This window comes from Staurois parvus, unplaced genomic scaffold, assembly GCF_062004578.1.
Source record: "Staurois parvus isolate SC_StPar_1 unplaced genomic scaffold, SC_StPar_1.0 ptg001302l, whole genome shotgun sequence".
Lineage (NCBI taxonomy): Eukaryota > Metazoa > Chordata > Amphibia > Anura > Ranidae > Staurois > Staurois parvus.
Genome location: NW_028319098.1, coordinates 13167580 through 13180668, shown reverse-complemented (window position 1 = coordinate 13180668; position 13089 = coordinate 13167580). Strand labels below are relative to the sequence as shown.

Genomic DNA, 13089 nt, shown 5'->3' with positions numbered 1-13089 from the left:
AATCACCTGCACTGCTGAACCCAACACAGGCATCCCATGAGTAGAATTATTATGGGAAAGCCATGATGATGATCATTAAACTATGTCATTATTAATAGAGGAGGGGGGGGGGGGGACAAACTGGTTATACTGGTTCCATAAAGGAAACCAGCTCAGTGTCCGCTTAACCCGAGAGCTCCGCCCCAACCGCTGTCCCTTTAACCCGAGAGCTCCGCCCCAACCGCTGTCCCCTTAACCCGAGAGCTCCGCCCCAACCGCTGTCCCCTCAACCCGAGAGCTCCGCCCCAACCGCAGTCCCCTCAACCCGAGAGCTCCGCCCCAACCGCAGTCCCCTCAACCCGAGAGCTCCGCCCCAACCGCAGTCCCCTCAACCCGAGAGCTCCGCCCCAACCGCAGTCCCCTCAACCCGAGAGCTCCGCCCCAACCGCAGTCCCCTCAACCGAGCGCTCCGCCCCAACCGCAGTCCCCTCAACCGAGCGCTCCGCCCCAACCGCAGTCCCCTCAACCGAGCGCTCCGCCCCAACCGCAGTCCCCTCAACCGAGCGCTCCGCCCCAACCGCAGTCCCCTCAACCGAGCGCTCCGCCCCAACCGCAGTCCCCTCAACCGAGCGCTCCGCCCCAACCGCAGTCCCCTCAACCGAGCGCTCCGCCCCAACCGCAGTCCCCTCAACCGAGCGCTCCGCCCCAACCGCAGTCCCCTCAACCGAGCGCTCCGCCCCAACCGCAGTCCCCTCAACCGAGCGCTCCGCCCCAACCGCAGTCCCCTCAACCGAGCGCTCCGCCCCAACCGCAGTCCCCTCAACCGAGCGCTCCGCCCCAACCGCAGTCCCCTCAACCGAGCGCTCCGCCCCAACCGCAGTCCCCTCAACCGAGCGTTCCGCCCCAACCGCAGTCCCCTCAACCGAGCGCTCCGCCTCAACCGCAGTCCCCTCAACCGAGCGCTCCGCCCCAACCGCAGTCCCCTCAACCGAGCGCTCCGCCTCAACCGAGCGCTCCGCCCCAACCGCAGTCCCCTCAACCGAGCGCTCCGCCCCAACCGCAGTCCCCTCAACCGAGCGCTCCGCCCCAACCGCAGTCCCCTCAACCGAGCGCTCCGCCTCAACCGCTGTCAACAGCAGCAATATAAAAAAAAGAGGAATGGAGCTGACTTGTGTATATTGTACAGAGGAGCTGGGAATAGCTGAGGAATACTTCCCTGTTACCAGGGCAACAAGATTCTCTCCTATTGGACAGGCCTCCAACACACTGGATCATATGCCCTCCTATTGGACAGGATGCTGGGCCTCTGAACCAGACTCTAACTCATTGGACCTTACGCTAAGGCACTGGGCTGGACCCCCACCCCCCCTCCTATTGGAGAGAACCCTTTCCTGTCATCCTATTGGACAGGAGCCCCCCATCCCCCCCTGCTATTGGGCAGCACCCTTTCCCCTCCTATTGGCCGGACGGTGATGACACAGGGGGAGAAGTTGTGTTTCCTGTGTTCGGGGCTCGGAGGCGTTGAGTGCCATGTTGTGTCCCCGCTCATCTCTGCATCCCTCCCCCGGACAGACAGCTGTGTTTATGAAGGGGAGGCCAGGGGGTGTCCGGGAGGAGAGTTCCCGGGACGTGTGATCCCTCCTTCTCCCCCCATCCCAGGTCTCCGCTCTCCCACTCCGGGAGGGTCAAAGGGCAAATCCCGAGCAAGGTCAGCCCCCCCCCCACCCCCGCCTCCATGTTGGTGAAGCGACACAGCACGATCTGCTTACTCAGCAGCACGGCGGAAAAGTTTCCGGATTACCTCCGATCAGGTCCGGGCATCACACTCAGCCGAAATCCGTGCCGGGGATCATCTCCCTGGGAACAACATCCAGTCCTCAGCGCCGAATCTCGCCTCCTCCCCCTCCTCCTCCTCTGGAAGCCGAGCGGATCCAGCGATAGGAAGCGGCTCTGAAAACGTGATCAGCTGCTGGACTCCGTCTTCCTTCCCATGTCACCCAGACCCGCCCCCTCCCTCCATGTCAACCAGCCTAGACCCGCCTTTTGTGTCACCCGGATCCGCCCCCTCCCCTCCTGTCAACCAGCCTGGACCCAACCCCTCCCCGTGTCACCCCGCCCCCTGGCAGACAGCCGCCCTATTGGCTGGCTGCGCCCCCTCTGTTTACTATGCACACAGATCACTCTCCAGAGTCCGCTCCGACCAGCTTCTCTTATTTACAGTCTCCTCTCCGGGGGAGGGGCTCCGCCAATGACGGACGATTATGCAACTAATCCTCCAATAGTCTGCCCCCTCCTTCACCCATCACCCCATAGCTGCTAGCGGAGGATACACCCGACCATCGCTCGGCCAGATCTCCCCCTACCCCAGGCTGTGTACATCTCCATAGACACACCGATACAGTACACCTAAATCCCAACTACAGGACATTCAGTGGGGACTTGCTGAGACGAAGCAACCAATCAACTTCCGGCTTCAGCTTGTTCAGTCAAGCTTTGAAAATGAAAGCTAGAAGCTGATTGGCTGCCATGCACAGCTGCTCTCGTCTCATTGGGTCTAGTAGAACACCGAGGATCAGGGCAGCCTACACCCTGACAGCTGACAGACCTGCAATCACTTTTATTGTGACAGTAGATGAAGGATAGAAACCCACCCCTACAGATGTTTATTTCTGCCTGTGTCCCCAATATAGATCCCCCACTTCCTGTCTGGTAAAAGTGTTGTCACCCTGATAGTACTGATGGACATCTCCCTAGTAGAGCCCCCAATAGATCTCTTAGAAGAAAAAGTTTTTGCTTTCACACACACACTCAGATTCAGGGCCGATCTACATGTAAGTGTTGGGACCTCAACACAGCACCCAATGGAAATGTGCCATTACACTTTACATCAGCTGGACAAGGACTTTGAAGTGCATCTGTAAACAAACCATTCTTTAGGTTTCGGCTATATTGTATCCATTTATTTGCTACTTTATCTGGACAGCTTGGAATGTTAAAGAAAACTTAAAAATAACCAACCCTCCCCTCCCCCCTTTGTCCTTTTTGCAGTGCTTCTTGTGGTGTTTTTTCACACACTTTTTTTTGACACGTGTTTTGTTGCTCGGCAAATTAAAAACACAAAATGCATAAAAAACCCCACATTACTTGCATTTTCTGCAGCGTTTCCAATGAAGGCAATTAAACCAAAAACACGTTTTGCGGTTAAAAAAAGTCCCTGACCCTTTCTAAAAATGCAGCAGCTCACAAAAGCATAGATGTGAACGTGTCCCATAGGAAACCATGTTAAATGGACTGTAGTGCGTTTCTGCAAAAAGCACTAAAAAAGCATAGGTGTGAGCCAGGACTTGAAGCCGAGCTCCACCCAAAAGGGGAAGCTCCGCTTTAAGGACTGCTCCCCTGCTCCCCATTAAGGATTGGCACCTTGGGGGATGGGGTGGGAGCGGGTACCCGAATTTGACAGGTACCCGCTCCTACTTCCAGCCTAGGCGATCAGAAACGGAAGGTGTCCTCCCTCCTTGTAGTCTTTTTGGAACACGTGACAGGTCCCAGAAGACTACAGGACCAGTCAGAAAGAGCAGCACTACTCGCGCATGCGCAGTGGGTACCCGGCTGTGAAGCCGCAAGCTATCACAGTCAAGTGCCCACACTGAAGAGGCCAGCCTTCTGGAATACAGAACGGCCGGTGAAATAGGCTGCGGGGGGGGGGCACTGCAGGACCAAGGGACAGGTAAGTGGCTGTTTTTTAAAAAGTCAGCAGCTACAGTTTTTGTAGCTGCTGACTTATTTTTTGACAGGGTGAGCGGAACTCCACTTTAAAGCGGAACTAATCCCTCGTATCCTTTTCAGCCAAGGAAGATACCATCTTAGCCCCTTTGACTTGCAACTGCCATGGAGCTGCACATGTGATCAGTTATGACCCCAGCCATTTGATGGTTTGACAGTTTGTTAGTGGAACTAAACCTACCGATTTGACAGTTTAAAAAAAGTTAAATGTTTCCTAAAACTTTACATTCAAAGAATGCCAACTGTCACATCTGCTTTTGTTCTCCATCAAACTGTCAAAGCATGAAATGGCTGGTGTTATAACTGAGCACATGTGCAGATCAAACTGAGACTAAGATGGCAGCTTCCTTGGCTGTAAAAGATAGAAGGGTTTAGTCCTGCTTTAACCACTTGCCTACCAGGCACTTATACCCCCTTACTTACCAGGCCAATTTTCAGCTTTCAGCGCTGCCGCACTTTGACAATTGCGCGGTCATGCAACATTGTACCCATATGAAATTTTGATCATTTTTTTTCTCACAAATAGAGCTTTCTTTTGGTGGTATTTAATCGCCACTGGGTGCTTTACTTTTTGCGCTATAAATAAAAAAATGTGCAAAAAATTTGAAAAAAAAAAAAAAGTTTCTTTGTTTCTATTATAAAATTTTTCAAACAGGTAATTTTTCTCCTTCACTGATGTGCGTTGATGAAGCAGCACTGATGGGCACTGATAGGCAGTACTAATGAGGTGGCACGGATAGGCGGCACTGATAGGCAGCACTAATGAGGTGTCACGGATAGGCGGCACTAATATGCAGCACTGATGATGGGTACTGATAGACGGTACTGACTGGCATCACTGCTGGACACTGACTGGCGGCACTGACTGGCAAAACCGCTGGGCACTGACTGGCAGCACTGCTGGGCTGCACTGGTGGGTGGCACTGGTGGGTGGGCACAGGTGGGTGGCACTGGTGGGCACAGGTGGGTGGCACTTCTGGGCACAGGTGTGTGACACTGCTGGGTGCATTGCTGGGCACAGGTGGGTGATCTGCTGGGCACAGGTGGGCGGAGCTAGTGGGCGCACTGCTGGGCACAGGTGGGCGGAACTTGTGGGTGGCACCGCTGGGCACCGATCATCAGTGCCCTGATGATCGGTGCCGATCCTCGCTCTGACAACTGCCGGTTCTCGGCAGTACTTTCCTCACGATCTGACAGCGTGAGGAAAGTGCAGCCGAGAACCGGCAATTGAATTTCCCAGTGATCAGCGTGTCATTGGACACGGCTGATCACGTGGTAAAAGGCCGCTGTGATTGGCCTTTTACCACATCACGTGATCAGCTGTGTCCTTAGGACACAGCGATCATGGAGATCACCGGGTGCGCGCCCCCTGGGGCGCGCAGGAGAGCGCGTTCTGGGAGGACGTCATATGACGTCCACCCAGAACTGGCCAGCCGCAGTGCAGCCATCATTCGGCTATCTGCGGTCGGCAACTAGTTAACTAAACCCTTCTGTCCTTTACAGCCAAGGAAGCTGCCATCTTAGTCTCTATTTGATCTGCAACTGCCATGGCGCTTCAAACACTACCAGCTATTTCATGGGGGTTTTTTTAAGTTCAGTTGAAAGCACTAGCAAAGGTGACATTTATCATTGACAGCATGCTTTAATTGTAAACATTTTAGGAAATATTTAGGGTTTGTTCACACCATCTGCAGAGACTTGTGGTTTTCTGGTGCAGAGCTGTGCAGGATTATGCAGCATGTCTGCAGTTTCCCTAACAGCTCTGCATTAGATAAGCAGGCAAAATGGACAGCACCTCTTTGCATGTCTCCCATGTGACAGGAAGTGGGAGTGAATGCAGAGCGGCACTCTGAGAGCTTGCAGCCCGCCTTCTCCCTCTGTGGATTCCAACTGGGATGCTGCCGCTCAGGTAAGTTTCTGGAAGGGCACTAGTGGGGAACAGAGCAGAGGTATGCTGCAAGGGGGGTACAGATGCGGCTAAGGCAGAACAGAGCGGTGGTATGTGATCAGGGGGACATGGGTGGCAGACAGAAATGGTGGGTGGCGGACAAAGATGGTGGGGACGTGGGTGGCGGAGAGAGATGCGAGTAACAGAATGGCGGATAATGATGGTGGGGACAGAATGGTGACACAGGATGTGAGGTCAGTCTGTTCATATCAGACGCGCATGAAAACTGATGTCTCTGCAAATCTGTGCAGTTTTCATGCATGTATGGTGTGATCGAGCCCTAATCTGTGGTTTTAGTTCTATTTTAGGAACAACTTTTAAATAAAGAATACCACAAAAATCAATAACATAGCATACATGCCATACATTCAGCAGATCTATGCAATAACATTTTCAAATAATTGGAAAAAACTCTGATCTGATTAAAATGAAGGTCACTAAGGTCTTCTATGAAGCTCGCCTTACCACCTGCCCCCTTGACCCTGTCCCTACACAACTCTTACGATCTCCATCCTACGCTCCCTCACTCACATCTTTAATCTCTCCCTCTCTACTGGCACATTCCCCTCCCCCCTAAAGCACGCGCACATCACTCCCATACTTAAAAAACCCTCCCTGGATCCCACTGACCCAAACAACCTTAGACCCATCTCCCTGCTGCCATTTTCATCCAAACTCCCTGAGCTCTTAGCCTATAATCGCCTAAGCTCCCACCTCACCAACAACAACCTCCTTGATCCCCTACAATCTGGCTTCCGTCCCCCACACTCCATTGAAACTGCCCTACTCAAGCTCACCAACGACCTGCTGACCGCCAAAGCCAATGGCCACTACTCAGTGCTACTACTCCTCAACCTCTCTGCGGCTTTCAACACGGTCGACCACCCCCTCCTCCTCAAAAGACTATACTCTTTCAGCCTCAGAGACTCCGCTCTCTCCTGGTTCTCTTCCTATCTATCACAACGCTCCTTCAGCATTACCTAAAACGCTGCCACCTCCCCCTCTCTGTTGGCATCCCTCAAGGTTCTGTCCTCAGGCCCCTTCTCTTCTCCATCTACACCTCCTCCCTTTGTCAACTGATACACTCCCACAGCTTCAACTACCATCTCTATGCCGATGACACTCAAATCTACCTCTCTACCCCTCGCCTCACCCCTTCAGTCTCCACCCGAATCACTAGCCTTCTGAACGACATATCAGACTGGATGTCACTCCACTTCCTCAAATTAAACCTTGACAAAACCGAGCTCCTAGTCTTCCCCCCAGCCCGCGCCCCCCCCCCCCCCGACCTCTCCATCACGACCAACAACGCCACTGTCAGCTCAACTTGACTACTGTAACTCCCTCCTCGCCGGCCTACCCCAAACACAGGCTATCCCCGCTTCAGTCTATCCTAAATTCTGCGGCCAGACTCATCCACCTCACCAAGCGCTCCGTATCCGCCACCCCCCTCTGCCAATCCCTCCACTGGCTCCCGATTGCCCAACGCATAAAATTCAAACTACTAACAGTGACGTACAAAGCTGTTCATAACATTGCCCCAAACTACATCACCGACCTGATATCCATCTACCACCCAAAATGCACTCTCCGCTCCTCAGAAGACCTCCTACTCTCCAGCTCCCTGGTCTCCTCCTCCCATGCCCATATCCAGGACTTCTCCAGGGCTTCCCCCATCCTCTGAAACTCACTACCCCAATCCATCAGACTGTCACCTACCCTCCTCACCTTTAGGCACACCCTGAAAACCCATCTCTTCAGAGAAGCCTACCCCGCCCTCACCTAACTGCTGATCTCCTCCGCTCTCCCCACTACTCCATCCCCCACAGCTATTTCCTCCTGTACCACTCCCCCCTCCCCCCTAGATTGTAAGCTCCAAGGAGCAGGGCCATGTATTTTATTGTATTGTTACTGTACAGCGCTAAGCAAACTGTTGGCGCTATATAAATACTGTGTAATAATAATAATGTAATCATAATTAACAGTCAGTAACAAAAGATATTACATGCGTTATGCAAAATTAGGTCAATTGTTCTGTTTGTTTCTTAGAGTCACCATAAAAAAAACACAATCCTTTGATGGGCCTCCAGATGGACTGTCCTGGATTATTCATTAGAGGTAAAGTCCAAACTAGTAGGCTCTGACCTGCAGGATGGAAGGAACACAAAGCTAACCAACTTTTTGCTCCAGTCAGCAGTTTAAAACTTCAAATAGTTCTAGAAATCTGTCTGAGAATGCGGCATAAGTAGCGTTTCAAATTATCTTTTTTTATGTTAACATGAAGTGTAAGCATTTTATATACTGATATGCAATATGTTTGAGAGAACTTATTCCCACTTTAATAAAAACATCAATATCAAGGATTTTTAATCCTAAGGCCTCATGCACACTGGGCATTTAAAACCACTGGCAGAGTTAGCTGTATAAAGTTGCATCAAAAACGCAAGTATTTTTGCTCTAGTATTTCTTAACACAAAAAAAAAATTTTACATTTTGGCTCAAAAAATGCTCAAAAACACAGGTTTGCCACATTACCACATTTACCAGCATTCGAGCATTTTTACAGGTAAATAACTCCTCTTGAAATCCACTAGTTCTGGGGGGGGGGGGGGGGTTCAGCCACAAAAATACTGATTAAAGCCTATGTGTGCATGGCTGGAGAGTTTACTGGCTGTAGAAAACCGCAAGAAGCCAAAAACAGCAGCTGTAAAATGAGGCCTTATGCTGCTATAGAAAGTATATTATATTTAATACATTGTTTTTTTAATATATATTTCTTTAGTTGCTTCCTGGTTTCTGGCTTAGGCAAATGATGTCATATCCCAGGAGTCCTAATGAGCATTTTTGTTTCTTTCATCTACAGGAGAGGAGGAGGGGATTCCCAGCTAAGCACATCCCACTGTCTGTATGCCTGAGCTAAGGACAGATGGATTCCAGGAGGTAAATGCTGCATAAATCATCTGCCCTCACTCATGGCCATGGCTAGAAATGCTGGGAAGGGAGGGGGAGGTTCAAGGTGATTTTTTTTTTTTAACCAAAACAAAGCAATGCGACATGGATGGTAGGGCGAGTTTGCTTTGAATATTACATATTAGTGGTGCTCAGATATAATTAAGTTCTGCTTTAATGTATTAAATTGATATAAATGATTTTATTTGTGTAATGTTTTGCATCCTTACAAATAACTGAACTATTTTAGATCAGAGGTTGGGGGGGGGGGGGTGCTTAGCTCAATCCACAACACAAGCACTAGTAAAGGATCAGTCATGGTTGTGTGGTCTACCTGCCAGTGCAGTGAAGGTTTGCTAGCAGCCATAAGATAAATCACACAGCTCCACCAGCCATGACTGACCCTTTACTGATCTAATTGCTGCCTGCTAGTAAACATCCATTGCACTGATGGATAGATCACACAGCCCCGCCAGTGCTGACTGATCCTTTACTATTGGGTGAGCGCAGTGCTCCTGGCAGGGATGTGTGATCGATCTGAAGTCTGTTTAAACATTCACTGCAACTAAGGACCAGGCAAGCTAGGGAGGCTAGAAAAAGTTCAGCCTGTTGCAGACTTGATGCTAGAGCAGTGTGGAACATCATTTCCACTTGACAACAGCTGGTGGTGCAGTGAGGGACAGATGGCTCAGCCACCTCCTCATCACTCAGAAAAGCCATGAGGTGGGTAGGTGCCGGAGGTCTCCAGCGGGCAGAGAGGGGATGCGCTTTGGTGACTGCAAGTCTCAGACTGCATACTGCTTTCACAGGACAACATCCCATGCACTGTGCACTACATGTAACAAATACACATGATAACAGGGAGCTATAAGAGAGAACCTTTACAGTAAAAATATCTCTCTGGATAAAGACTCTCAACATTAGGGCAGAGTTACTCTGGACAGTCCAGTATTATAGTAAGCAGCACAGTGGCTTAATGGTTGGCACTTCCGCCTGGCAGTACTAGGGTTGCTGATTCGAATTCCAACCATGGCACCACCTGCCTAGAGTTTGCATGTTCTCCCTGTGCTTGTGTGGGTTTCCTCCGGGTACTCCGGTTTCCTCACACACTCAAAAGACATTGGCTGCTGTCTACATTGACCCTAGTATATGTATGAATGGGAGTTAGGGACCTTAGATTGTACGCCCTTGAGGGTTAGGGACTGATGTGGCTGTACAATATATATGTATGTAAAGTGCTGTGTAAATTGACGGTGCTATAGAAGTACCTGTAATAATAGTATTGGCTAGTTTTTGCCAGTGGTGCTTTGAACTTACAGTGTGTAACAAGAGTAATGCCTCTGAGGTATACATCACACAGTTATATTTTGCTAATTGAGAGCTAAAAGGGGGAGCTACAATGTTGTGCTGTAGCTCCTCCACAGAAATGCATATAAATTGGGTTTCAGCCTGGGGTGGAGCCGACAGCCAGCACAGACATAAAGATAAGCTTTTATTGCACAATGCAGCCACAGGTCAGAATGGGACCAAGTGCAACATGATGTAGGACCTATACATGATGATGTGCACCGACAGCCCATTTATTCTGAACCAACTGCCCAATGCCATATGCTTCAACACTTGAAAATATGTATGTTGCAGTGCACTGTGTTCTGGAGTGAACAAACCTTTACTGTTACAATCAGCTGCTAAAAAGTTAAAACTACTGTATCCCTCCCTTATGGTGTAAGCTACAGAAGTAGCATGTAGTAGTGATTAATTATGCATACCACAGTGTGTGCAATGAATAACTACTAAATGCTAGCCAAATTGCTTGCCCCCTAAGGCAGCTTTTTAAAGTGGTTGTAGACGGTTACCTATACCCAATGAAGTGACTGGCCTCAGATGATACACAGAGATGAAACAAATCCTCCTACATAAGTTGTACCTGTTTATCTACAGCATCTTTCCCCTACATCCATTCAAAGTGCAGAATTTACACAGGATCTCTCAGCTCTGAAAAGCAGGGGGCAGGAAGCTGAAGTTACATCAGTGAGCAGAGTTTACAGCTGATTGGAGGGGAGGGGAGGGAAGGGAAACCCCCCCCCCTTCACACAGCAACAGAGCTAAGGCTGTCAACCACAGGTTGTGCCGTCCACTGTCATCCATTTTCTCTTGGTGTCAGGAAAACTCATCAGAAGTAATACATGAATATAGCAGAGGAATGAGGCAGTGGACAGAAAGGACACTTCGTACTCTGGATTGAGACAAGCACACACTATAAAGGGAAATGCTTTGTTAATATTTTGTGTCTGAGGTTCACAACCACTTTAACCTCTCTATTTAGTAACTGATACCTACAGTACTTTTCACAAATAATCACTCAGTACTACAATGGTGTGGTTGAACTGATAAAACCACATTTGTACTGTAGCCTAAGCCCTTTTCTGTTTAAGATCCAAAGATACTATCTGCATACAATCTGCAGGTTTTTCACAGGTTGTGTAGGTTTTCTTTTAAATGTATGCATGAGCACAAGGTGGCCGAAGGTGCAACTGTGTGCATGAGCAGGAGTTACTACATTCTAGAATGGCCCTTCTGGGATGTAGTCACTCCTTATACGCCATACACACTGGGCGTTTTAATAACGCTGGCAACGTTAGCTGTGTAGTCACATTATAAATGTGAATTTTTCAGTGGTTTTGCATTAGCGGTTAGCCGTGTTTTTGCGCGCTTGCATTTTTTACGGGTTTTGTTCACCAAAAACACTTTTTTTTCTAAAAAAAACCACAAAAACAAAAAAAACGCCGGTTTCACGTGTTTTACCGCATTTTGTCACATTTTTCAGCGTTAGAGTGTTTTTACAGCTAAAAAAAACTCCTCTAGAAACCCACTAGTTCTGGGTTTTGTATTCCTGCCAAAAAACGCTGATTATAGTCTATGTGTGCATGGCTACATAGGATAACATGCTGGAGAGTTTACTGGCTGTACAAAAAAATGCCAAAAGCCAAACACAGCAGCTGTAAAAACGTCCAGCGTGCATGAGGACTTGTGCGCACAGGTGTTCATTTATCCCAGTACCAAAGAATGCCGATATTGTACACCGAGTTAGGCCCCTTTCACATGTGCAGACATTTGTCCGTTTTTTTCATCCATCCGTTGACAGATGAAAAAACGGACATCAGTGCATCTCTATGGAAAAATGGATGTACACAGATGATCGTCTGTTTTTTTTAAACAGATTGAAGCTCTATAATAATGGATGTAAACTGACAAATGGTCTGTTTTTGCATTGGCAGTGGATGTAAAAACTGATGCAAACGTCACCCGTGACTGAACTGATGAAACAAACGGTCTGCATGTGTGGAAAGGGGGCCTAACACATAATTAGTTCAGGATACAAGTTTAGGAACTCACTACCAGACAAAGAAGGGTGTTTTAATTACTGAAGAGAAAGAGTTCTGCAATACAGGCCTTCCTGCTAGCATTTGTAAGCTAAAATGCCACTTTAACTGAAAGTAACTTGGGGAACAATAGCAACTGGGAAATGTTTTCTAATCTGCCCAATCATCTTTTCCCCCCAAATAGCTGGCCTTCCAGTGAGAAGCTTCAATTCTGGGGTCACTGAAAATGGCTTGATTGGGTAACTAACATCTTATGCTATGGATATGTATACACAAATATTTTACCATTCATTTCTCTTTTAAACTGTATGTATTGTTTTATAAAGGGGAGGGTTCACACATACTTTAATTTTTAAGTCTACAGAATGCAACCACATCTATAGAACCACAACCAGTAGGAGTGACTGGTTGTCAGCGTCACATTTTCAGCAAACAATTCCCCCAAATACCAGAAAGAACACTGTACAGTACGGAGGGAAGGTATTTTACATATTACACTAGACCGAAGAACAATGTGTCTTGATTATCACTGATGTCAAGGGTTCCCCAATGAACCAATACACCACCCACATAGCAGCAGCACTCATTGTGTGTCAGCAAATGTGTTACATATTCAAATGGGTAAAGGTATTGATGACTTGGTGGCTGCCGTGCACATTCACTGCTGAAATCTACACACAATTCCATCTAAAGCCAAAAAGCAAACCAAAAAGAGCAATACTAACTAGCTATAGTAGGGTGAAAAACATAAATAGTATAAATGTTAGAGATCAACATGGCTTGACAAGTCAGCCCACCTCAATCATAGATCTGACAGTTGTCACCTACTTCTCCCCAAACGTTTGGAAGTTCTGAAAGGTCATGGTCTGAGTGCAGAGCAGTGTTTGAGGCACTATGACATTCTCACCAGCAGATTAGCACTTCCTGCTTTCAACAGACTAAGCAAAGAAACCCCATTTATAAATTGCCCTAAATGCTGTTAGCTGCAGCAGAAAAGGGAAGTTAACACAGAATGAATTCTGTTCTACAACAATCAAGCTATTTGTG

The 13089-nt window shown here is 48.4% G+C and overlaps 1 long non-coding RNA gene across 2 annotated transcripts in view; it reads right to left on the bottom strand.

Annotated features, from left to right (window-relative positions):
• LOC149437377 (uncharacterized) overlaps positions 1–13089 on the bottom strand; it is a 208649-nt gene that overhangs the window by 25067 nt on the left and 170493 nt on the right. Inside the window, exon 1 of one of the 2 annotated variants that reach the window (XR_016308169.1) lies at positions 1781–1964. The exons of the other annotated variant lie outside the window; for it this stretch is intronic. This is a non-coding gene — a long non-coding RNA (uncharacterized LOC149437377). Of the gene's footprint in view, positions 1–1780; positions 1965–13089 lie in introns of those variants that run through there. 2 annotated transcript variants of the gene reach the window in all.